Below are 26,793 nucleotides of genomic sequence, written 5' to 3' on the forward strand. Positions count from 1 at the left end.
TACAGCAGGCTCTGAAATGGACAAGAGAGTCTGAGGTACCACATCAAGGGCTGAAATGAACAAGAGAGCTAGTGATACAGCAGCAAGAGCTGAAATGGAAAAGAGAAACTGAGGTACTACAGCAGGGGCTGAAATGGACAATTGAACTTGAGTTTATACAGCAGGCTCTGAAACCGACAAGTGAGCCTGAGGTAGCACGCAAATGCAGGCCCTTGCAAGCAGACCTGATGTAGCACAGTAGCTGCAGCAATTGACAAGCAAGCCGAAGGTATCACAGCAGCTGCAGAATAAAACACCAAGAAAGCATGTGCCACAGCATCGGACATAGAAATGGTCAAGAGAAACTCTGCTTCTTCAGCAGGTTCTGACATGAGAGAAGAAGCCTGTGCTATTGTAATGGGAACCTGAGCGTATGTTGCTGCAGCAAGTACTAGAGTGAGCATATGCGATTATCTAGCTGCTGCATCACGGGCGTCTGCAGGAAGGCATGAGCCTGTGCTGTTAGTGCAGGGCAGTAAGGGCTTGGGGGTAGAGAGTCTGTGCTGTTAATGCAGGAAGAGACATAGAAGCATCTGTGCTGTTAGAGGAGGAAGGGCCAGATGTATCAAAGGGTTTTACCCATCATGTGTCTATGGGGAAATGTGTTGGTACATATATCCCAAAGAAACCTAAGTCAGAATGCCTGCCTGTTACAACAAAAAGGGAAATAGGATAGTCTGTGCTGTTCCAGCAGGCAGAGTTATAGGAATGAGGGTCTGTGCTGGTGCAGCAGGAAGGGACATTGTTATGAGAGTCTGTGCTGCAGCAGCAGGAAGGGACATAGATATGAGAGTCTGTGCTGCAACAGCAGGAAGGGGTATAGGTATGTGAGGCTGTGCTGCTGCAGCAGGAAGGGACATTGTTATGAGAGTCTGTGCTGCAGCAGGAAGTGACATAGGTATGAGAGGCTGTGCTGCTGCAGCAGGTAGGGACATAGGTGTGAGAGTCTGCTGCTGTAGCAGGAAGGGGTATAGGTATGTGAGTCTGTGCTGCTGCAGCAGGAAGGGACATTGTTATGAGAGTCTGTGCTGCAGCAGGAAGTGGCATAGGTATGAGAGGCTGTGCTGCTGCAGCAGGAAGAGACATTGTTATGAGAGTCTGTGCTTCAGCAGCAGGAAGAGATATAGGTATGAAAATCTGATGCTGCAGCGGGAAGGGGCATACTTGTGAGTCTGTGCTGCTGCAGCACACAGGGACCTGGTGTGAGAGTCTGTTCTGCTGTAGCAGGAAGGGAAATAGGTCTGAGAGTCTGCTGCTGCAGCAGGAAGGGGTATAGGCAGTGCTTTAAATGGGCCGGTACTCTCCGGTACTGAGTACCGGCACTTTTTTATTTTGAGAGGGAGAGTACCGGCATATCTCAAGAAAAACGTAATACTTTTAATTGGAGAGTACTGGCACTTCTCAGAAACAAGCAGGTACTCTATTACAGAGTACCTGCACTTCTATTTTTCCATTTAAAGCACTGGGTATAGGTATGTGAGGCTGTGCTGGTGCAGCAGGAAGGGACATTGTTATGAGAGTCTGTGCTGCAGCAGGAAGTGACATAGGTATGAGAGGCTGTGCTGCTGCAGCAGGAAGAGACATTGTTATGAGAGTCTGTGCTTCAGCAGCAGGAAGAGATATAGGTATGAAAATCTGATGCTGCAGCGGGAAGGGGCATACTTGTGAGTCTGTGCTGCTGCAGCACACAGGGACCTGGTGTGAGAGTCTGTTCTGCTGTAGCAGGAAGGGAAATAGGTCTGAGAGTCTGTGCTGCACAGCAAGCATGGACACAGGTGTGAGAGTCTGTGCTGTTGCAGCAGGAAGGGGCATTGTTATGAGACTCTGTGCTGCTGCAGCAGGAGGGGACATAGGCATGAGAGTCTGTGCTGCTGCAGCAGTAAGGGAAATAGGTGTGAGAGGTTGTGCTGCTGCAGCAGGAATGGACACTGTTACTGTAGGAGGCTGGCCTGGTTTGTAGTGGGTACCTAAGAGACTTACACCTTATACCAGGTCCAGTTATCCCTTATTAGTGAAATGTAGACAGTGTCCAGAAGCCAGGCTCTCTCGGGTAGCTGTAGCTGAGCAGCCAAGGCTTATCTAGAAGACAGGCAAAGCTCATGCAATACCATTGTAGCCCCACAGTACTCGCACACATGAAAGAAAATACTCAGCGTAACAAAAATAAAGGTACTTTATTTTGGTGACACAAATACCAAAAATACCATAGAGACTATACTCCCTTAGGAGGTAAATAACACACAAATTATATACACTAGTATGCAGAAATAGCTGTAAAAACAGTTAGAAAACATTGCAAATAGTGAAAATCACAATAGTTAGAAATGGGCCTAGTGGTAACACAAACCATATACTAAGAAAGTGGAATGCGAATGTCGGTTTCCCACCTAGGCAAGTGTAGTGTGTAGAGGGGCACTGGGAGTATTAGAAAACACCAAAGGTAAGTAATAGAACCCCCCCCCCCCCCACCCCAGAGCCCAGGAAAGCAGGAGTAAATCACAGTAACTTTCCTAGAACACACAAGAACATGAGAAAGAAGATAATGCAAGAACCAGAAGAGACTGCAAACACCAACGATGGATTCCTGGACCTGAAGACCTGTGGAAGAAGGGGACCAAGTCCAAGAAGCACAGAAGAGTCCAGGGAGAACAGAAGTCGCTGCTAACCCGGATGAAGGTGAAAAAGCAGAACCACCGGTGAAGAACAAAAGTCAGTACTGCACCCAAGAAGACGGATGCGGGTTCCTGGTTGGTGCAGATGATGTCCCACGCCAGATGGATGATTGCAGTCTGGTTTGCATCACTGGATTCCGCCAACAAGCTTTGGCAGATGCAAACATGCAGTTAGCGGAAAATGGTGCTGCCCGGAACCAGAAGGAGGAGTCAGAGGGAGCTCTCAGCAACTCAGAGAGCCCTCAGAAGACCAGGCAGTGTGCACAGGGGTCCCACAGCATAGGGTCAAAGGAGGTGCAAAAGGAGGCCCATGCAGCACTACAACAAAGGGTCCCACGTCCCTGGAGAACCACGCAGGAAGCTGCGCTTCACAGGAAGGAGTGCTGGGGGCTAGAGATGCACGGTGCATGAAGAACTTTGTGGAAGGATGCCAGCAAGCCTTGGCAACTGCAAAACATGCGGTGCACTGGGGTACTGTCTTGCGTGGAGAGGCAAGCTCTTACCTTCACCAAAGTTGGACAGTTGGACGTGAGGACCATCGGAACCATTTCAGTCCAGCACCCGTGATGCAGGATCCACGCAGCTCATCAGGAGAGGGGTTCCACACAACTGGTCGTCATTGCCCAGAGGTGACTGCTGAGGCAGGGGAGTGACTCCTTCACTCCAAGGGAGATTCCTTGGTTCTTCTGATGCAGGCTGAAGACAGGCTTTCCTCTGAGGATGCACAACCAAGAAACAGTTGCAGTTGCTGGTAGGAGCTGAAGATACAATGTTGCAGAACTCATCTTTGCTTCTTTGTTGCAGTTATGGAGTTCCTGGAGGGTCCAGATGCAGTTTCTTCAGTAAGAAGGTGAAGTAAAGGATGCAGAGGATTCCTGCTGGAGTCTTGCAATCCAAATCTGAAGAACCACCCAAAAGAGAGACCCTAAATACCCCTGAAAGGGGGATTGGGCATCTAAACAGGTAAGCACCTATGAGGGGAGGGCACTGACATCACCTGCTGGCACTGGCCACTCAGATGCTCCTAGAGTTCTCTGTCAACTTGGAATCCAAGATGGCGAAACCCAGGGACCCTCTGGAGGAGCTCTGAGCACCACCCCTGGGGTGGTGATAGACAGGGGAGTGGTCACTCTCCTCTCCTTTGTCCAGTTTCGCGCCAGAGCAGGGACTGTGGGTCACTGAACTGGTGTAGACTGGATTATGCAAGGAGGGCACCATCTGTGCCCTTAAAAAAAAATCCAGTGCCTGGGGGAGGCTAGCCCTCCCAAGTCTGTAACACCTATTTCCAAAGAGAGAGGGCGTAATACCCCTCTCCCAAAGGAAATCCTTTCTTCTGCCTTCCTGGGCTTGAGAAGCCCAATCAACGGGAGGGCAGAAACCTGTCTGAGAGATGGCAGCAACTGGGGCTGCCTGGAAAACCTCAGAAGGCTGGAATGGCAATACTGGGGGTACTCTGAGGAGCTCCCAGACTGCATGGAATCATTCAACGAATGCTTGCAGAAGCATTGGGGTATGATTCCAACATGTTTGATACCAAACATGGCTATGTTCGGAGTTACCATCATGTAGCTGGACATAGGTAGTGACCTATGTCCAGTACATGCGTAAAATGGCATCCCCGCTCTCCGAAGTCCGGGACAATGGTCCTGGAGGTCGTGGGGGCACCTCTGCTAGTTTAGGGGTTCCCTTACACACTGGTAATCTGCACCCTGCCCTCAGGGCTGAAGTGCTGCTGTAGGGGTGACTTATAAGTGACCTGGTGCAGTTTAAATGGCAGTGAAAGGGTACATGCACCTTTTCGCAAAGGCTTTTTGCATGGGCTACCTATGGGTGGCAAAAGAAATGCTGCAGCCCATAGGGATCCCCTGGAACCCCAATGCCCTGGGTACCTAAGTACCATATACTAGGGACTTATAAGGGGGCACTAGTATGCCAATTGTGGGTGAAATACTGGATTACCAGTATGTTATAACCCTAATGTAAAGGAGAGAGCATAATTAGCAGGATCGCAGTAGACACAGTCAAACACACTGACAAACAGGCCAAAAGTGGGGGTAACCATGCTAGAAAGAGACCACTTTCCTACAGTTATGAGAGCCTGTGCTGCAGCAGCAGGAAGGGACATAGGCATAAGAGTCTATGCTGCTGCAACAGGAAGGGACATATGTATGAGAGTCTGTGCTGCTGCAAAAAGAAAGGGACATAGGTATGAGCGTCTGTTCTGCTGCAGCAGGAAGGGATATAGGTATGAGAGGCTGTGCTGCTGCAGCAGGAAGTGACATAGGCATGAGAGTCTGTGCTGCTTGGACATAGGGCCTTATTACGACCTGGATGGAGGGCCACAAATGTGGCAGATATTCCGTCTGCCTGATTAGGATCAATGGAGATCCTAATATGGCAGACAGGATATCCGTTACATTTGTGATGGAGGAAACCCCTCCGTCAAGGTCGCAATAAGGCCCATAGTGTGAGAGTCTGTGCTGCTGCAGCATACAGGGACACAGGTGTGAGAGTATGTGCTGCTGCAGCAGGAAGGGGCATATGTATGACAATCTGTGCTGCTGAAACAGGAAGGGATATAGATATAAGAGTCTGTGCTGCTGCAGCAGGAAGGGGCATAGGTGTGAGAGTCTGCTGCTGCAGCAGATAGGGGCATAGGTATGCAAGGCTGTGCTGCTGCAGCAGGAAGGGACATAAGTGTGATAATCTGTGCTGCTGCATCATGAAGGGGCATAGGTGTGACAGTCTGTGCTGCTGCAGCAGTAAGGGGCATAAGTATGAGAGTGTGTCCTGCTGTAGAAGGAATGCACATTGGTATGCGATGCTGTGGTGCTGCAGCAGGAAGGGATATAAGTGTGAGAGTCTGCAGCTACTTCATGAAGGGAAATAGATGTGAGTATGTCCTGCTGGAGCAGGAAAGGACATTGTTATGAGAGTCTGTGCTGCAGCAGCAGGAAGGGGCATAAGTATGAGAGTCTGTGCTGCTGCAGCAGGAAGGGACATTGGGATGAGTGTCTGTGGTGCTGCAGCAGGAAGGGGCATAGGTATGAGAGTCCATGCTGTTGCAGCAGGAAGGGCATAGGTATGAGCATCTGTGCTGCTGCATGAGGAAAGAGCATAGGTGTGAGAGTGTGCTGCTGCATCAGGAAGGGACAAATATATGAGAGGCTGTGCTGCTGCAGCTCGAATAGACAAATGTGGGAGAGGGTTAGTTGCTGCAGGAGGAAGGGGCATAGTAGTGGAGCCTACTGCCCACTCGGTTAAAGTTCTGCAGCTGTATTCATAACTCACTTGGCCTACATGGCAGACAGAGGAATGTAGCGATGCGGGGCTTGTACATGTTTGTATTTGCTAAAGTCTGCATTTATCTGTGCCTGTTAGAGTGAATAAAATGGGGGCCCTAAGGCTTCCCCTGCAGTGTTACTGCTTCTGCAAACACAGAGCTGCTTTGACAGCAGTTCTCTGCTTGCTGAAGCACTACATCTCTGTCCCCTGCACGTGAGCAGGGGACAGAGATGAAAGCTCTGCTGTTTGACAGCAGGACCTGCTTTAAAGGCCCCACTGTCAGACAGCAGTGTTTGCTGTGGCTTGGCTGCAGCTGCAGTGCTGCAGCCAATCCAAAGCAAACAGCTATGTCCCAGGGTGGGAGCCTGCCTTGGGGGGTGGTGGTCCCCTGGGCCATCTGAGGCTCCAAGAGGGGGGCAACACTGCCCCCCTCCAGTGATGATATACCCCTGGGGGTGGTAGTCCCTGGGGTTTGGGGGTCCCATAAGAACCCCCTTTCTTTTTTAGAAGATTTGCCCCAGGGGGTGGTGGTCCCCAATGTAGAAGGGGAGAGGCGCCCGCCCCTGAACATAAATTGCTTTTTGCCCCAAGGGGTGGTGGTCCGCTGGGCCCATGGGGACATGGCCCCCCTGTGCCAAATGTAAATGTTTTTTAGCCCTGATGGGGTCCTTCAGGAACCCTAGCACCAAGGCTGAGGGGTCAGGGTGACTCTACCCTGTCCCATTTTATTCTTTTTTGTCTTTTTTTATTCTGGGACTCGGCTGAAGCCGATTGCCAAAATGGCTGCACTTGCAGAAGTGTTGCCAGCCAATCAGATATCAGCACGGGGACAGTTGGATCCACAGAGGATCTGCGTCCCTATATATCTATATTTTGTTGCCTTAAATTTCTCTGAAACTACTGAATGGATTTGCACCACACAATAAAAAGCGTGATCTGCGTAACAGAATCTAGATCCATGCCAAATTTGGCGGAATTCCGTTCAGTGGTTCGGGCTGTAGGCGTGTCTAAAGGTCCTAAGGAAAAATGAATGGGGAAAACGCATTTTGGGACACCCAACTTTTTCTCTGCCCTAGCTTGACTGGCCACCTAGCAAAGTGTAAGTTTTGAAAATTTTATGAAGATTTGTCAAGCGGCATCAAATTTGTAGGCAAAACAAAAAACACTCTTTCTATAGAAACTACGGCCCTCATTTTGACATTGGCAGTAAATTCCATAATCCGCATTGGCGATGGCCACCAACATACTGCCGCGGAGTCGACCATCCGTCCACCAGATAACGACATACACACACAATACTGACAGAAACTAACCACAACCACAAATCGGCCAGACTCAACGAATGCGATAAACTGTCAGAACTAGCACCCATAGTGTTACGCAATGCCCTCCAAATAATGACCCATGAATCACCACAGCGGACAATATCAACAGCAGTAAACCATTGGCGGTGCACACCGCTGTGGTGGAAATGGCCACCCAAAAACAAAACAAGACAACATTGGCCAGTCCAAAAAACCCATACCTGACACAAATACACACACACCACACACCCACCAACAGCACTATAAAACACCCCCCACATCACCCACAATCCTTTGAAACACTAGAAGACTGCTACACCTTGCCAGGCCAATCTCAGGCCAATCCCAGAGATAACTACACACACACCACAACTACCCATTCATCTGTCAAGCACCGCACACCCCACAATATCACTCATCACCCTCTGCACAACACACACACCACACAACACCCATGTCCCCACAAAGCCACCCCCGTTTCAGTGATGAGGAATTGCGGGTGATGGCAGAGGAAATAGTCAGGATTGAGCCACAGCTGTTTGGAGCACAGGTACCGCAGATCTCCATTGCCAGAAAGATGGAGCTATGGTGAAGGATCGTTGACAGGGTGAATGCCGTGGGATCAAACCCACGCACAAGAGCCAACATAAGGAAGAGGTGGAACGACCCACGGGGGAAGGTACGTTCCATTGTAGCAAGGCACCAGCTCACCATCAGGAGGACTGGCAGTGGATCCCCACCTCCTCCCCCACAGTTGACAGCATGGGAGGAGAAAGTCTTGGCAATACTGCATTCTGAGGGCCACACTGTAGTACCTGGTGGACTGGACACTGGTGAGTCACCATTACCATCCTACCACCAACCATACCTGCATGCCATGTCACCCCCTCACCCTGACTCCCTTCACCCCACTCCATCCCACACAGTGCACCACCCCAATTACCACACCTAAATGTCTACCCACTGCAAGCACTTCCCTCCCAGCTCTGCATGCGCACCCACCAGCAATGCATGGACAGCATGTAGAACTACCAGTCCCACAATCCATCATCATACACTACCAAAGGTGGGAGGACAACACCAGTATCATTAGAAATGTGGAATATGTGACAGCCAGACACCCTAACAAATCACTTGCATCCCCACAGGTGCACCAGCCAATGTCAGTGGCGAGGAGGTGCCACGGCAACCCAGTTCCCAACCAGAAGATGCCGTCAGTGATGACAGCAACTCTTGAGGTCCTGATCTGGATGAACTCCATGGCCCATCTGGGACCTCAGGTCAGTCGGCTACCACATCCCACAGCCAGTCCACCACAGGAATCCCCCCTCAGACTAAACACCACAGCAGCCAGCCAACGCCCCCAAACCTCTGTTCCCAGGACACGTCAATCAGTAGTGTGCCCACCTGTACAGGGATCCGAGTCCACGCCACACAGGCAAGACGATGAAGGTCCTGGTGTAAGTGGGCACACCGTTCAGGGGACACAGGCACAGGGGCCAGGGACAGTTGGAGGAGCATAGGTATGAGAGTCTGTGCTTCTGCAGCAGGAAGGGCATAGGTATGAGCATCTGGAGGCCAGGCCCAGGAAACCGACTGCCCAGGAGGCACTCAAAAATGTACTGGGGACATAACAACAATCCCAGGACAGGATGGGTCAGGTGATCAACATCATGCAGGAGAACCAGCAGCTGCAGGGGGAACACCACAAGGAGGTCATGCAGCAATTGCAGGAGTTGAATACCACCATGGCCTCCATTGTAGGGGTGTTGAGTGACATGACGAACACCATGCGTAAGTACACAACACACCAGCAGGCCCCTTCCACCAGCCAGTGTACTGACCAGCCGGCCACATCTGCTGCAGCTAGTGAACAGGAGGCTCTGCCACAGGACTCACAGGCCAGCAGCACCCCTCCCACTGCAGATAGTGAACCACTCTGCAAATGTTCCCTGCGACCCAGAGAGACAACAGAGACAGTTGCCAAGACCTAGACCACCGCCAGCAAATGAGCCCCTCCAAAATGTCCCCCTTGTGTTCCACTGATTCACCTCATTCACTTTGGACTGCCATTGCTCCTCTACCTATGGCCCCATGGGCACTGGACCTGTGCTACTAACAGATTGGTTCACTACATTGAATTTTTCCCACCCATCACACTACTCTATTGCACGTTCCATTATTTTCCTGTAGGTCAAAAAACACCCTTGAACACAACTAGAGTAATAGTGCTTTATCACTAAGAAATGTGCAATGAATTGAACTGTATTGAACTGCATTATCCTGTGCAAATGTACTGTAATGTGTTAATCCATTCAACAAATGTGTTCCAGCAGTCAGTAGACATCACATCAGTACACTTTTGCCACCACACCAACATCTGCAATAAGGGAAGGCATAGGTGACAGTCAATTGTGATGCAAAGGTAGTGACTGGCACAAAACAACAACCACACAGCACTTTACTAAAATGGGGATATGTATAGATCAACATTCTTACCTGAGTGTCACTGGAAGTACTGCTGAATGATATGTGTCCTGTTGTCTACATCCGCCTCCTCCTCCACCCCCTCACTTTCCCCAATGTCCACTGCTGCCACAGGTGCATTGTCACCCCCCTCCTCCTGCAGATAGAGCATATGGCGTCTGAGGGCCAAATTGTGCAGCATGCAGCAGACCACCACGATCTGGCTGACCTTCTCAGGGGAGTTGCAAAGGGATCCACCTGTCAAATGGAGGCACCTGAACCTGGCTTTCAGGAGACCGAAAGTGCGTTCCACAATCCTCCTGGTACACTCATGTACATCATTGCACATATTTTCAGCCTCTATTCTCGGATTCCTAACAGGGGTCAACAGCCAGGACAGGTTTGGGTAGCCAGAGTCACCTGGAAGAAGTGAGGGACACACATTAGCCATGCACAAAGGCATGGGGTATGACTCCAGTAGGCATACACCGACATACATTGGGTGGGGACTCAAGCTCACCTATAAGCCACACTCTGTGCCTCTGTATTTGTGCCATCACCTGTGGGATGCTGCTACTCCTCAAGACATAGGCATCACACACAGATCCAGGATACTTGGCAGTGACATGGGAGGTGTACCGGTCAGCAAGGCACACCATCTGGACATTGAGAGAGTGGAAACTCTTCCTATTCCAGTACACCTGTTCATTTGCCCTGGGAGGGACTAAGGCAATATGTGTCCCATCAATGGCCCCAATCACATGTGGTATGCATCCCATTGCGTAGAATCAAGTCTTCACAGTGGGCAAATCATCAACCTGGGGGAATGCGATGTTGCTGCTCCTGTGTTTGAGCAAGGCAGCAGCCAAAATCCTTCCAAGCACATTCAAGAACATTGGCTGTGACAGTCCTGCAGCCAAGCCCACAGTCACCTGGAAAGAACCAGCTGCCAGGAAATGGAGCACTGACAGTACCTGCACAAGAGGGGGAATTGCTGTGGTGCTACGGATAGTAGGTATCAGATCAGGCTCCAGTTGTGCACACAGCTCTGTGATTGTGGCCCTGTCCAGACAATAGGTGAGTATGATGTTCCAGTCCTCCAGTGTCGCCACAAGGGGTCTGTACACAGGTGCTTGCCTCCTCCTCCTATTCCTCTGCAGTTGTTGGTATCTAAGTGAGCCAAAAGTTATAAGGGTGTGTCAACAGGACCTATGGACACACAACATCAGAGTACACAGAGCATGTATGTATGTAGGACATCAGATTTGTCTAGGTGTGTACAGTCGACTCCAATGATGCAAATATAAATTCAAATCATGAGTACCAGCTGTAGGAAATGACAACCGCCTGTCCTGCATGCAGGGACAGGTGGAAGTGACCTCACTCCGCCGGCGTTAGGCGTCATGGTGGTAGGCGGTCTGCAACGGCGTGCTATTCCTCATTGGCATAAATGGGGCTCTATGGAGTACAGGAACCAATGATGATCAGTGCCGGCGGTGACGGTGTTCACCGTCACGGACGTGACCGCCATTTTTTATATCTACAATTTCACTTGATTCCTGACTTTCCACAGTGATCCATCTCCACTGTGTGTGCTGCTGTGACCTGTGTCTGGAACCTGCCCTGGCCTGTGCCACAGGGGAAAGGGCCCCAGCTTTAACGTCAGAGGAGTTAGAGAAGCTTGTGTATGGGGTCCTACCCCTGTATGAACAGTTGTATGGGCCTCCAGACCAACAGGTGAGTACATCATGGGTACGTTGCATGCAACATGGCTGCATGGAGATGTATGTGTGTGCTAGCAGTGTGTCATTTGGGGGGTATGGCTGCAGGCAATGTGAATGGAGAGGTACGGGTCATGTGGTGCTTGATGAGGGGCAAATGCAGTATGTGAGCCATTTGTGTGACAGGTTGGATTGTTTGGTTCATGGTGTCCTTCTGTCTGTGTTTCCTTTGCAGGTCAGCGCCCATCAGAAGAAAGGGTTGTGGCGTGCCATCACCAAGGACATGCGGACCCTGGGGGTCCATGACTGGTGAAGCACCCACTGCAGGAAATGGTGAGAGGACCTGAGACGCTGGGCCTGGAAGACCACAGAGGCCCAGCTGGGGACAGCCTCCCAATGAGGGATGGATGCCCATTGGAGCCTGACCCCCCTAATGGCCTGCATACTGACGGTGGCCAATCCTGACTTGGATGGACACTTGAGGGCAGCACAGCATCCACAAGGGGGTGAGTACAGCATGTGTGGTGTTCATTTGTTGTTGCTTGGCATGGGATTTGGGTGCAAGGTTCTAGTCAGTAGATGCCCGATATGCCAGTTTAGCCATTCCTGTGTGTCCTGCTTAGCTATGTATGGTAGTATGCATTTTTGGTATTGCTAGGTAGCTAGCATGCCATTGCAGACAGGGCTTAGTTGGTCCCAGTAGGTGTGCAGATGATAGTGTTTGGGTTCCTTCCTGCTGTAGTACCTAGGCAATGGTTTGTCACTGTGGTTCATACTGAGCAATGTAAGTCCCAGGGAGTGATTGTGATGTGATGAGCTGTTGCTCCTGTGATTGACCCTGTGCTCCCTTTCTTTCTCCCCCAACCTCTCTCCTTTTGTCATCCTTTCCATATGTGCATTAGAATCATCTGGCAAAGGAGCAGGTGCACCGGCCAGTGAGAGAGCTGCAGCCCACGGGACCCAGGAGACAGAGTCCACTGAAGTCGAGGGGGCCAGTGGGTTGGATGGGGAGAACCACAGGGGAGAATGGAGCTGATACTACTGACTCTGATTCCTCCTCTGATGGAAGCTCCCTGGTGGTGGCAGACCCCTCTGGGACCACTCCAGCTACAAGATCTTCCGCCACCCCTGTACCAGCACCGCCCTTCCAGTAGCCCCCTACCCAGTTGTCTGTGCCCGCTCACCCAGGAGGGCGGGCGTCTCCTTCGCCCCTGGCACCTCAGGCCCTGCCCCAGTCAGCTCTGCTGCCCTTAGTGAGGAGGCTTTTGACCTCCTGTGATCCATCTCTGTAGGGCAGTCAACTATAGTGAATGCCATCCAGGGACTGGTATCCCAGATGCAGCAATGCAATGCCTTCCTGGAGGGCATTCATGGTGGCTTGGCGGCCCTACAGAAGTCATTTCAGGCTCTCGCCTCCTCTCCGACGGCAGTCAGTGTCCCTGTTTCTTTTGCCCCCCTCCAACTACCCCTTCCCAGTCCCTGTCTCCTCTCTCCCAACCCATCCCACACACACATTCTGACAAGCATGCACCTAAAACAACAGTCGGGACTCGCACAGACAAACAGAGGCACCACACTTCACTCCACAAGCACACACACAACCAACAACCAGATGCACACACAACAGCCAATGCCTCCACTATCTCCCCCTCCTCCTCCCTCACAGTCACATCAGCACTCACACCTGCATGCACTGCATCAACAGTCCCAGATCCTGCCACCTGTACAGCTTCCCCCCACAGTCACCATAACAGCATACCCACAGATATGCACCCCACACACCACATGCGCAATCACCACCATCACCATCTCATGCAGCACATCAGCCTCACTTGCAGACACCACCACAACAGACATCCACACATCCTGTTTGTCCTCTCCCACCCTGTCTGCCCCACTTCAAAGACACATAAACACTCCCACTCAGCTACCCAACAGCCATCCACCTCACACATGCACACTGTCCATGCACCTGCACCCAAGTCTGGCACACCTCCCCTTCCTACATCAACTTCCTCTACCTCCACTCCCATTCCTCCTCCCACACCCTGCCCCACTGGTCCTAAGAAGCTTTTCCTTTCCCGCCTTGACCTCTTCCCTACCTCACTCCCCGTCTCGCCTATAAGAGGAAAGTACCCCCCCAGCCCAGTCCTCCACCTCTCATTCCACCCCTGTTCATCCCCCTAAGAGTTCCCCTGCCACTAAGGGGAACAAGAGTAGCACTCTGGCCCCCCGTCCCAAGGCCACTCCTCTGCCCACTACCCAGAAGGGCAAGGACCCGCCCCCTCCCAAACCCAAGCCCAAAGAACCCCTCCCAAGAACACCCCCCGCTGCCTGAGGTGCCTGCCTGTCATCTCCATGATGCCTCTGCTGAGTGGAGTGCCTATGTTGTCAGGAGTCAAGTTGGGCCTTGGACGATGCCCTGTGGCCATTTGCAAACTTTGGACTGGCAAATGGCCCTCCCTGTGAATATGTATATGATTATTTATTTGATTTTATTCTCGTTATCCAACATGATTACAGTGGTTGGACCAGAAGTATGTGCCCTAGCTTTCTTTCCTCCTGGGTTCTGTTGCTGCCAATTTACTCTGCAGATTATTCTGGGTGTGTGGTGTGTGTGTGTATGGTGTGTGTTGCGCATGTTTGTGTCACTCTCCCCTCCCTCCCTTGTGTGCTAGGTGACTGTACTCACCGTCGTTGTCTTCGTCGGTGTTGGTGCTCCTGGACGGCCATCGCGTGGTACAGCATCAAGAAGACTTCCAGTTCTGGTTCCATGGCAGCCGCGGACTCCTCTTTGTCCCTGGAGGTGAGTGTCTCCTTTTATAAGAGGTGTTTCCGCCAGGCTTTTGGTGGCGGTGCTAACACCCCAGAAATCCTGGCGGTCTGCTATGTCATAGTATGGTAGGTGGATCCTTGTCTTCCGCCTGCCTGTAGGTGGCTACCGCCGTAGTCAGTGGTCATAATTTGACGGTCATTACCGCCAGCCTGGCCACGGTACTACCGCCATCGCCAATGTCATAATGAGGGCCTAAGTCCTAACTATAACTACCTACTGGCGACTGCCAGGAGGTAATATATACAGTCACCGACAGACATATATATATGTATGTATGTATGTATATATATATATATATTTATATATGTATAATGTATTGATTTATTTATTAAATAAAAAAACAAATAGGCACTTACCTTCCTGCACAAATGTCCTCCTCACTCCGGTTTTCTTCTCGGCTCTCCCCCCAGCGAGAGACTCAGCCAGCTCTCCTAACCAATCCTGGCACTGCTCTCATGTTGTCAATCAGCATGAAAGAAGCACTAGGGGGCAGATTTATACTTTTTCACGCAAAACTGCGTTAACGCAGTTTTGCGTGAAAAAGTATAGCGTCATTGAAAGACTCCAGCCGGGCGCCGTATTTATGGAATGGCACTAGCCGGCGCTAATGTCCTTGGAAAGGACGCTAACAGGGCTGGAGTGACGTAGGGGAAACCGGGGCTTGTGCACCGAATTATGGCGCTACACTGTTCAGAGGCAGAAAAATTGCCTCTAAGCAGTGTATTGCCATTTTCTGGTGCACAACCCCCATGGACATGGCTCCTGTCTTGGTACAGACTGGAGCCATGCCCACCACCCCAATGGCCATGCCCAGAGGACGAACGTCCCCTGGGCATGGCCATTGGGGCCAGCGCCATGCAGGGGGCCCAAAGTCAGGGCCTCCGAGCGGTGTTGGAGAAAAAAAACATATATACTTAACAGGACTTACCTAGGATGGGTCCCCCATCCTTAGGTGTCCTCCTGGTGTGGGTGGGGGTGGGTGGTAGTGTCCCTGGGGCCAGGGAAGGGCACCTGTAGGCAATTTCCATGGAATCTGAACATGGAGATATGCCAACAGGTCCCCTTACGTCTGCCCATACCCAGGCATTAAATAATGGCACTAAACAAGCTTAGCGCCATTATTTTAACACAGGGGATAAATATGGCACAAAGGCCAGGTCGTCCTTTTCTGGATGGGAATGCCTACCTTCCATCTCATTGAGGCAAGGTAGGTTTTCCCGTCCAGAAAACAATGTTAATTCCATAACTTTGGCGCTAGATGTGTCTAGCACCAAAGTATAAATATAGAGTTAGTTTTGCGCTAAATTAGCATAAAAAAGGTTCATCGCAAACCGAGTATAAATATGGGCCTAGGTTTGGAGGGAGTGGCCTCTCTCAGTGCTTTCAAGAGCACTGCATGCCTGTGCTTTCTCTAACCCAGCTGTCTAAGACAGTTGGGTTAGAGAGATTTAAAATGTGCATGTCTGGCTAGCTGTCACAGGACAGCCGACCAAAGAGACGTGCACACTTTAACCTTAAATGCATAGCTCACTGCTGCCACCCAGCAGCAATGGCCCCACCCCGTCCTGACACTTGATTCAGAACGGGTTCGTGAAAAATAAAATGGTAATAAATTAACTTTACTACCATTTTATTTTTCAACTCTAGGTCTTTTCTGGGGGCATTGTTTAGTGGGGCAAGGCTTCTCTGCTATAATGGAGGAGCCGCTCCCGCTCTGATCCAATATAAACTTGTAGTCAATTAGGAAAAAGTTATACTGTTCAGGATGTTGATATTTCACTCTTTTAATGTCAGAAAAGTACACAAGACCATCTTCAGGACAAAGTGTTGTGACAACATCAATTGTAGACCCTTAAACATAACCCACTACTGGTGTACAAAACAAATGCATGAAATCAAAATGAAAGACAATAGATGATTAAATTAAGTTCTTAATCAACAAGCGACGTTTGAGGCGAATGTATGGATGCCATATGCCATAACCACCCATATTGATCAGCAAAATTAATTGAGTGGTTAACAGATAGTAATCTGCTATATTTGATAGCAATCAAATTTGTTAAATTACTCCTGCAGGAGTCATTTTGTTTTTTGAGTTACAAGAAAAGTGACATAGGTAGAAAAGTCTTTGATCCTATAGCAGAAATAGACACAGGTAGAATAGTCTGTGATCCTGCAGTCAGAAGGGGCATAGGTATGAGAATCTGTGCTGCTGCATAAAGAAGGGAAATAGGTAGGCAAGCTTGTGATCCCACAACACAAAGGGACATAGGTATGAGAGCCTCTTCTGCTGCTGCATGAAGGGACCAAGGTAGGCAAGCCTTTGATCCCACAGCATGAATAGACATAAGGAGTAGAGTCTTTGATCCTATAGCAGGAAGAGACTCGGGTACAAGAGTCTGTGGTCTTGCAGCAGGAGGGACCATGATGGTCACTGCAACCCTAGCGGTCGGTGTTAAAGCGGCGGTAAAACTGCAAACATGCCGGGGGAAACAAAAATGGAATCACGACCGTGGCGGAAACCGCCAACAAAGACAGCCACTTTAACACTCAGACCGCCACGGCGGTACAAACAAACAGCTTGGCGTTCACCGCCAACAGACAGGCGGAGGACAATGTACCGCCCACAGTATCACAACCTACCAATCCGCCACCTTTTCCGGGGCGGATTCACCACGGACAAAAACACGGCGGAAACAGGACTTCGAAGGGAAAACGCTCACCTCTACACACCCCACAAGGAATCCGGACACCATGGAACCTGAGCTCCAGATCCTGCCAGCCCTTATCTTCTCGCTCCTCTACCAGGAGCACGAACGCCGGCGGCGAAGACAACGGTGAGTACTGCACCTACGACACAGGGGAGAGGGGAGGGAAAAACAGGGGGACACACACGCAATACGCAACACCCCCACCTCCACCCTCACCCACGACAACACACACACTAATACAGCACGATACATTACAGTTACACCCCGCAACCCCCCCCGGAAGAATGCACAGACCAAAGAAAATGAGTGTAACCATTGTAATATATTAAAATCCAGTACGCAAAAATATATATATACACTATAAACAAAATGGCCACCAAGAATAGTAGTCCAGGTAGTGCTCCATTGAAGTCCGTGGAACACTGGGCCCACACGGTATGGGCGAGGCCCACACTCAATCCCCGAACATGACGGAGAGAACACTGCAGGGGCATCAGATAGCAATAAAACAGGCACCTCAGGGGGAAGGGAAATGGGGGGCACCTCAGCCGGTTGAGCGCACGATGCCAAATCCACGAGGGGGCCACATGCCCACTGTTCCATCCTGGGGAGTGCAAAGCCACAGTCTCTCAAGTCTCTACAGTGGGTGGTTTGCCCACTGTTCAATCCTGGGGAGTGCAAAGCCACAGTCTCTCAAGTCTCTACAGTGGGTGGTTTGCCCACTGTCCAATCCTGGGGAGTGCAAAGCCACAGTCTCTCAAACCTCTACAGTGGGTGGTTTGCCAACTGTTCAATCCTGGGGAGTGCAAAGCCACAGTCTCTCAAGCCTCTACAGTGGGTGGTTTGCCCACTGTTCCATCCTGGGGAGTGCAAAGCCACAGTCTCTCAAGTCTCTACAGTGGCTGGTTTGCCTACTGTTCCATCCTAGGTAGCGGAAAGCCACAGTCTCTCAAGTCTCTACAGTGGGTGGTTTGCCCACTGTTCCATCCTGGGGAGTGCAAAGCCACAGTCTCTCAAGCCTCTACAGTGGGTGGTTTGCCCACTGCTTTATCCTGGGGAGTGCAAAGCCACAGTCTCTCAAGCCTCTACAGTGGGTGGTTTGCCCACTGCTCCATCCTGAGGAGTGCAAAGCCACAGTCTCTCAAGTCTCTACAGTGGGTGGTTTGCCCACTGTTCAATCCTGGGGAGTGCAAAGCCACAGTCTCTCAAGTGGATGCCTTTCTCCACTGGTTCTGGAGGGGGCTTTGTGCCTAGAGTGCTTCATCCTGCCAAGGACAGAGGTAGTGGATGTGATACTCCACTGGTTCTAGAGGGGGCTTTGTGCCCAGAGTGCTTCATCCTGCCAAGGACAGAGGTAGTGGATGCCTTTCTCCACTGGTTCTGGAGGGGGCTTTGTGCCCAGAGTGCTTCATCCTGCCAAGGACAGAATTAGTGGATGTGATACTCCACTGGTTCTGGAGGGGGCTTTGTGCCCAGAGTGCTTCATCCTGCTTGTGACGGACTCAGTAGCGTCAGTTCCCCATGGCGCTCATGGGCCAGCGGTGCTTGTTGCGGCGGTGCCCTGTTCAGCTGTGCTTGTGGCGGCGGTGCCCTGTTCAGCGGTGCTTGTGGCGGCGGTGCCCTGTTCAGCAGTGCTTGTGGCGGTGGTGCCCTGTTCAGCGGTGCTTGTGGCAGCGGGGTCCTTTGCAGTGACTCAGCTGCTGGCGGTCCTTCATGACCCAGCAGGGCTGGTGCTGGCGGTCCTTAATGGCCCAGCGGGGCTGGTGCTGGCAGTCCTGTCTGGCCCATCGGGGCTGGTGCTGGCGGTCCTGTCTGGCCCAGCGGGCTGGTGCTGGCGGTCCTGTCTGGCCCAGCGAGGCTGGTGCTGGCACTGGCGGTCCTGTCTGGCCCACCGGGGCTGGTGCTGGCCGTCCTGTCTGGCCCAGCGGGACTGGTGCTGGCCGTCCTGTCTGGCCCAGCGGGGCTGGTGCTGGCCGTCCTGTCTGGCCCAGCGGGGCTGGTGCTGGCGGTGGCCTCCTGGGCAGCGGGGATGATGGCGGTCACCTCCTGGGCAGCTGGGCTGGTGCTGGCAGTGGCCTCCTGGGCAGCAGGGCTGGTGGCATTGGCCTCCTGGGCAGCAGGGCTGGTGGCGTTGGCCTCCTGGGCAGCAGGGCTGGTGGCCTCCTGGGCAGCAGGGCTGGTGGCATTGGCCTCCTGGGCAGCAGGGCTGGTGGCGTTGGCCTCCTGGGCAGCAGGGCTGGTGGCCTCCTGGGCAGCAGGGCTGGTGGCGGTGGCCTCCTGGGCAGCAGAGCTGGTGGCCTCCTGGGCAGCAGGGCTAGTGGCAGTGGCCTTCTGGGCAGCGGGGATGATGGCGGTCGCCTCCTGGGCAGCTGGGCTGGTGCTGGCGGTGGACCTCGGGCAGCGGGATGATGGCGGTCTTCTCCGCCGTGCTGCTCTTCCCAGACTTGCTGACTTTCTTGTGGCCCTTCCCCACCTTGGAAGGTGTCGCAGCTGACTCCACACTCCCACCTGTACCCCTGGGAGCGGCTTTGGTGGCTGGAGTCTTCCCCTTCTCCCGCCGGGCACCGGCCAACGCTTGATACTTCACAGGTGGGGGACTGTCTGTGCTGTGGCTCCGTGCCACACTGGCTGCCCTGGTGGCCAGTGCACTCCAGATTCCGGTGACTACAGGCACCACTGGTCCCGGAGATGTTGTGGCTGAAGTGCTAGGTTTGACCTGGAGAGATGGGCCCTAGGAGACGGACGGGGTGGGGGAGGTGAGGGAAAGAGGTTAAGGTTGGACAGGAAAAGTTTCTTTGGAACACTGGGAGGGGTAGCTGGAGGGGGTTTGGGAGTGGAGGAAGAGGTTGTGGTTGTAGGAGGTGTTCGTTTGGTGACTTTGGGTGAAGGTGCATGCGCTGGAGGCTGTCGTGAGGTGGATGGCTGTTGGGTGGGTGAGTGCCTGCGTTTGTGTATCTTGGGAGGTGGCGTCACAGACACACTGGGAGAGGACACAGGGGACGTGTGAATGGCAGTGGGGGTGGTGACTGCACGTGATCGGGGTGTGGTGGTGGGTGTGCTAGTGATGGAAGTAGTGGCTGTAGATGTAGTGCATGCAGGTGTGAGTGTAGACGAGACTAGGAGGGAGGAGGGAGACGAGGAGGAGGGGGACACAGTGGAGGCAGTGGATGTTGGTGTGTCTGCATGTGTGTGATGTTTGCGTGAGTGCCTGTGGGATGTGTGGCGCTTATGTTTGCCAGAGCTTCCCTTGTGTGTTGACGTGTGTGCATGCTGGCCTGAAGGTGTGCTTGGGATAGGCTGAGGTACAGGGGATTGGGTCTGGGTGAAGGAAGTTGGAGGGGGGAGGCTAGAGACAGGGACAATGGCTGCCATCAGTGCTGAGGCCAGAGTCTGAAAAGCTCGCTGAAGGGTTGCCTGACCAGAATGAATGCCCTCCAGGAATGCATTTGTTTGTTGCAACTGCCTTTCTACACCCTGGATGGCATTCAAAATGGTAGACTGCCCAACAGTGAGGGACCTGAGGAGGTCAATGGCCTCCTCACTGAGGGCAGCAGGGCTGACTGGGGCAGGGCCTGAGGTGCCTGGGGCAAAGGTGATGCCCACCCTCCTGGGTGAGCGGGCACGGGGCAAAGGCTGAGGGGCTGCTGGGAGGGCGGTGCTGGTAGGGGGGGTGGCGGCTGTACTTGTAGATGCGGAGGGCACAGATGTTGCCGCCACCACAAGGGAGCTCCCATCAGAGGACAAGTCTGTGTCACTGGTGTCAGCTCCTGTCCCCGCCGTGGAGCTCCCCACGCCCTCCGTCCCACTGGTGAACTCCGAGTCCGTAGTGTCGCCCTCCAGGGCCATGTGGGATGCAGCTCCCTCCTGCTCCGGTGCCACTGCTCCTCCGCCTGATGATGCTAATGCACACAAGAATAGGGAGACCACAAAAAGGGGGGGACGACAGAAGAAAGACATGTTGAGTGTATGCATTACTGCTACCATTGGCGGACACGACAGACACAGAAGCCCCCTGCACTACGCCGCACACTTGGGCTCCACTGTTCAATCCCTGGGCCATGGCCTACAAGGCTATGGCCGACATCTGCACACATGGATGACACAGGAGCCTGACTGGGTGTACTTGACACTGTACACAGGTGGGGTGGGGTGCCACAGGGTCTGCCAGAACAAGGGGACCTAACTAGCACACTCGCCCTGGCCTAGGGAAACCCACAGCCCACCTCCCCCACCCAGACACCTCCACTGCGCGCAAATTCAGCAGAATGAGAGTGTACTCACCCCCTTGTGGCTGCTGTGATGCCCTCAAGCGCCCATCCAACTCCAGGTACGCCACCGGCAGGATCCTGAACATCAGGGGAGTCATGGTGCGACGGGCACCCCTCCTACGTTAGGAGGCCAACCCCAGCTGGGCCTCCGCCGTCTTCTTGCTCCAGCGGCGAATGTCCTCCCATCTCCTACGGCAGTGGGTGCTCCGTCTGTGGTAGACCCCCAGGGTCCGGACGTCCTTGGCGATGGCACGCCAAATATATTTTTTCTGGTGGGCGCTGACCTACATGAATTGTACAGGGGGAAAAGAAAAGTTATTACCAAATGGACCGTCATAGTAATTGTCCCCCATCCCTACCCTTACCATGATGCACATGCACTCACCGTCGTTTCATGCACGCCTCAATACCCCCCCCCATCTTTCATCCACCCCACTCCACACAGGCATAGCCCATACAGCATGCTCCCAGTGTACTTACCTGTTTTTCTGAAGGACCGTAGAGTAGCGTGTACTGGGGGAGGACCCCATCCACGAATTTCTCCAACTCCTCCGATGTGAAGGCAGGGGCCCTTTCCCCAGACGCACGAGCCATTGTCGCTTCCAGACCGAGGTCACAGCAGCACTTGCAGTGTAGGTCCTCTCCTGTCGAAGATCAGGTATCGAGTGATTGCACAGATAGAAAATGGTGGTCACGTCCGCGGCTGTGCGTACCGTCACTGCCGGCGTACATCGTCATTGGCTCCTGGGACCCATAGGGTCCAATGTTAACCAATGGAGAATTGCGCTGCGGTCTTCGACCGCCTACCGCGACGGTGTACAACGCCAGCACAGTTACCTCACATCCCATTGTCCCACTTTACAGGTCAGACAGCCGCCATTTCAGGTGCCCACATGGCTTAATTTTTAACTGCGTCACAAATACCTAGGCCTTGCCTCAACGCTCATACAGGCCAAATTTCGGATTATGATTCGTGTTCTTTGTAAGCTGTGGGTACGTACCTCTGAGTTGGTTGACTCTTTGCTCGCTGTTGTCCTTCATAGGCACCGTCCGCTGGGACATGTGAGGAGATGGCGGCATCCTCCGGTGTACAGACTGCTGGTGGACCTGTCGACAATGGAGGAAAGACATGTGATCATCACCTACAGGCTTGATTGTGCCACAATACTGGAACTGTGTGCCAGGCTGGAGCCAGACCTGATGTCAGCTATCCACCATCCCACAGGAATCCCCCCTCAAGTGCAGGTGCTGTCAGTACTCCATTTCCTAGCAAGTGGGTCTTTTCAAACTACAGTGGCCATAGCATCAGGGATGTCCCAGCCTATGTTTTCCAACGTGTTGTCCAGAGTGTTGTCTGCCCTGCTGAAACACATGTGGAGCTACATCGTTTTCCCTCACGTGGAGGATTTGCCTACAGTGAAAGGTGACTTCTATGCCCTGGGCATATCCCCAACATCATAGGTGCCATTGATGGGACACATGTGGCTTTGGTACCCCCCGCAGGAGTGAACAGGTGTACAGAAACCGGAAGAGTTATCATTCCATGAATGTGCAGATGGTGTGTTTGGCAGACCAGTACATCTCCTATGTTAATGCCAAATTCCCTGGCTCAGTGCATGACGCTTACATCCTGCGGAATAGCAGCATCCCTTATGTGATGGGTCAACTCCAGAGGCACCGTGTGTGGCTATTAGGTGAGCACCTGGAAGCAAGTCAGTGGGAATGGTTGTATGGGTCTGGGAATATCCCTACAGGTTAGTGTGTGTCTAACAGTTGTCCCTCGCCATTTGCAGGTGACTCTGGTTACCCCAACCTGTCATGGCTACTGACCCCAGTAAGGAATCCCAGGACAAGGGCAGAGGAACGCTACAATGAGGCCCATGGGCGAACTCGGCGGATAATAGAGCGGACCTTCGGCCTCCTGGAGGCCAGGTTCAGGTGCCACCATATGACAGGTGGATCCCTATTCTACTCACCAAAGAAGGTGTACCAGATCATCGTGGACTGCTGCAGGAGGATGGTCCAGATGGCGGTGTTGTTGCAGCTGTGGAGCCTGTGGCAGTGAAGACGAGGAAGCAGGAGAAGAGGACTCCAACAACAGGAACTCGGTGATCCTGCAATATTTTCAGTGAGACACAGTTAAGAATACAAACCTGCCTACTACATGCACTTTAACACTACTACCTCTCTACTGTCTGTCGTTTTCACCCAGTGTATGGTCACTGAGTTGTCACTTTCCCTTACGATTTCACAGATGTGGGTCCCACAGTGTGACATCTGCTTGGTTTCCTCATGGACTAGAGCTGTGTGACATAGGTATGTTGACATTACATATGAAAGAGCATTTTGTCACTGTAATTGCTAATCCACTATTTCGAAATCACAGACTGACTCCAGATTGTTTTGTGCTTCAAGGGTGTTTATTTAAGTGCTCAATATTGGAGGGGGTTGTAAAATGGTGCGGGGTGATGGTGGAGGAATGTCCATGGCAGAGTCCAGTCTATTAGTCTCACAGGTGCATTGCCCAAATGGGCATAGGAAGTGGAGCTGGGGCAGTTTGAGGATGGACAGGGTGACAAAGTGGGACAGAAGGATGACATTCAGGGTGGTCTCATTTCTTGGCGGGGGTTTTGGCATCGTTTTCTGTCTTTGTCCTGGATCTCAGGGACCGTTTGCGGGGTGGTTCTCCCTCTGCAGGGGGTGGGGTGCTGGTGTGGTGGTCCTGTGGCGGTGCCTCCTGTCCACTAGCGCCGGCGGAGGTGGTGGGCAGTTCATCGTCCAGGCTAGTGTCAGGGGCCCCTTGTTGTGCCACAGTGCCCCCTCCTGGTGTTGAGTACTTCCTTCAGCACCCCTACGATGGTGCCCAGGGTGGAACTGATGGATCTGAGTTCCTCCCTGAAGCCCAAATACTGTTCCTCCTGCTCCCATGATGTTGGAGAGGGCCTCGTGGAGAGTGGGTTCCCTTGGCCTGTCCTCCCCCTGTCACACAGCAGCCCTCCCAGTTCCCCTGTGTTCCTGGGCCTCCATCCCCTGGACCGTGTGCCCACTGCCACTGCCCCCAGGTCCCTGTTGTTTTTGGGGTGGTGGGTTAGCCTGGGTTGCCTGTAGTGGTGGACACACTACTGATTGACGTGTCCTGGGGACAGAGGTATGGGCCTGCTGGGTGGGTGCTGTACTGGTGTTTCCAGAGGGGGGAAGCTCTGCAGTGGTCTGTGACTGTGTCAGGGGAACTGACTGTCCCGAGGTCCCCGATGGGCCGGGCTGGTCATCTAGATCCAGTTGGACAGAGCTGATGTCATCACTGTGGGCCTCTTCTGTTGGGTGTGTGGACATGTGTGGACCCTCCTGTCTGGTGACGTTGGGTAGGGGTCCTGCAGGGGTATAAAAGGATGTTTATTACATTTGTGTGTGCCATGGTGTGCAATAGGTGGGTGACCGTGTACCCCAGTGCATGCATTCCTGTGTGGGACCTTGTGTGATGGTGGTTTAGAGGGGTGTATGGGTATGTGCAGTGGCCATGCTTTGGTGATGGGTGTCCATGCTTTGTTGATGCATGCAGGGCTTGGTGTTAGGATGTGTGGTTTGTGATGTGGGGACATTTGTGAGGAGTTGGAGTGATGGGGGTGAGGGTGGGGGTATGTGATGGCATGCAGGTAGGGTGGGGGATGTAATAGTTAAGATTTGACTTACCAGAGTCCATTCCTCCATCTACTCCTGCGAGGCCCTCAGGATGCAGAATCGCCAAGACATGCTCCTCCCATGTTGTTAGTTGTGGGGGAGGAGGTGGGGGTCCGCCGCCAGTCCGCTGAACCGCAAGGTGGTGTCTTGAAACCACGGAACGCACCTTCCCCCGTAGGTCGTTCCACCTCTTCCTGATGTCATCCCTATTTCTTGGGTGCCGTCCCACTGCTTTAACCCTGTCCACTATTCTGCGCCATAGCTCCATCTTCCTAGCTATGGAAGTGTGCTGCACCTGTGATCCGAAGAGCTGTGGCTCTACCCCGGACACTTTCCTCCACCATGACCCTGAGCTCCTCCTCAGAGAACCTGGGGTGTCTTTGCCGTGCCATGGGGTGGTGTGGGTGATTTGTGGGGTGGTGTGTGTAGTGATAAGTGGGGTGGTATTTAGTGGTGTGTTGTGCGAGGTGCGTGGAAGTTATGTGGGTGATGGCATTGTGTGCCTGTGGATGCTTGGTAGTTGTTTGAAGTGTCTCTCTCTGGCCTTCTCGCGGTAATTGTGGTCGTAGGGGTTTGTGGGTGATGTGGGTGTGTGTTTTATATTGTAATGGGTGTGTGGGAGTGGTGTGTGTATGTGTATCAAGTGTGTGTATTTTGAATTGTCCAATGTGGCTGTGTTTTGTAAACGTGTGTGTATTTTGAACGCGGCAGTGTGTACTGCCAATGGAATACCGCGGTTGAAAGACCGCCGCGTGGATTCGTGTGTCGTGATAGTGTCGGCGTATTTCTGTTGGCGTGACAGTGGAGGTTTTGTTTTCGCCAGTTTATCACTGACCTTTGGTGTGGCGGACTTGTGTGGGTGTCTGAATTTTGGCGGATTCCGAGCTGTGGGTCATAATAGCTGTAGCGGATTTCCGCGGCCGTGGCGGTGTGTTGGCGGTCTTCTGCACTGCGGTAAGCGGCATTTACCGCCAATGTTGTAATGACCGCCCATATGTAGGTGAGTATGAAATCCTGCAGCAGGAAGGGATACAGGTATATTATGTTATGTTATGTTATATTGATGTGTATAGCACACTAATCACCCGAGAGGGCATCCAGGAGCTTAGGCGGGTGTGTAGGTTTGTGGTCCCCAAGGCACTTGCTTACATGAAGAGCCAGGCCTTCAGCTTCATGCAGAACTGAAGAAGTAAGGAGGAGGCTCTGTAGAGGGAGGTTGTTCCATGTCATGGGTGTGATGTAGGAGAATGAGCGACCTCCAGTTTTGCTTTTGTAGATGCAGGGAGGTGTGAGAGTGAGGCAGAGTGTAGGTGTCTGGTGGTTTGGTGAAATTGTATGCAGTTGTTGAGGCACTCTGGTCCTGTGTTGTGTAGGCTTTTGTATGTGTATGTGAGAAGTTTGAATTGGCTGCACTTTAAATGGGGAGTCAGTGAACCTTCTTGAGGTGCAGTTTGATGTGGGTGTAGTGTGGGACGTCGAGTCTTGTATCTTGTTCTGGATGGTTTGGAGTCTGTGTACGAGATGTTTGGGGATTCTCGTGTAGAGAGAGAGTTGACATAGTCCATCCTGCTTCTAATGAGTTTTTGCATGACGGTCCGCCTGGTTTTCCAAGGCAACCATCTGATGCCACTCAGAAATACTTGGTGCAGAACATCCCTGCTATTCATTGTCACCCAACTATAATTTCCATACACTAATCACAAAAGGTATGTCTTCAGCACTTGAATCAATAGGAAGGGACAAGTATCAGACAGGAGATATGTGGTTGTGATTACATTGGGCAAATTGATGAAACATGCATGGAAAGGCTGGG

The sequence above is a fragment of the Pleurodeles waltl genome, chromosome 3_1 (assembly GCF_031143425.1).
Source record: "Pleurodeles waltl isolate 20211129_DDA chromosome 3_1, aPleWal1.hap1.20221129, whole genome shotgun sequence".
Lineage (NCBI taxonomy): Eukaryota > Metazoa > Chordata > Amphibia > Caudata > Salamandridae > Pleurodeles > Pleurodeles waltl.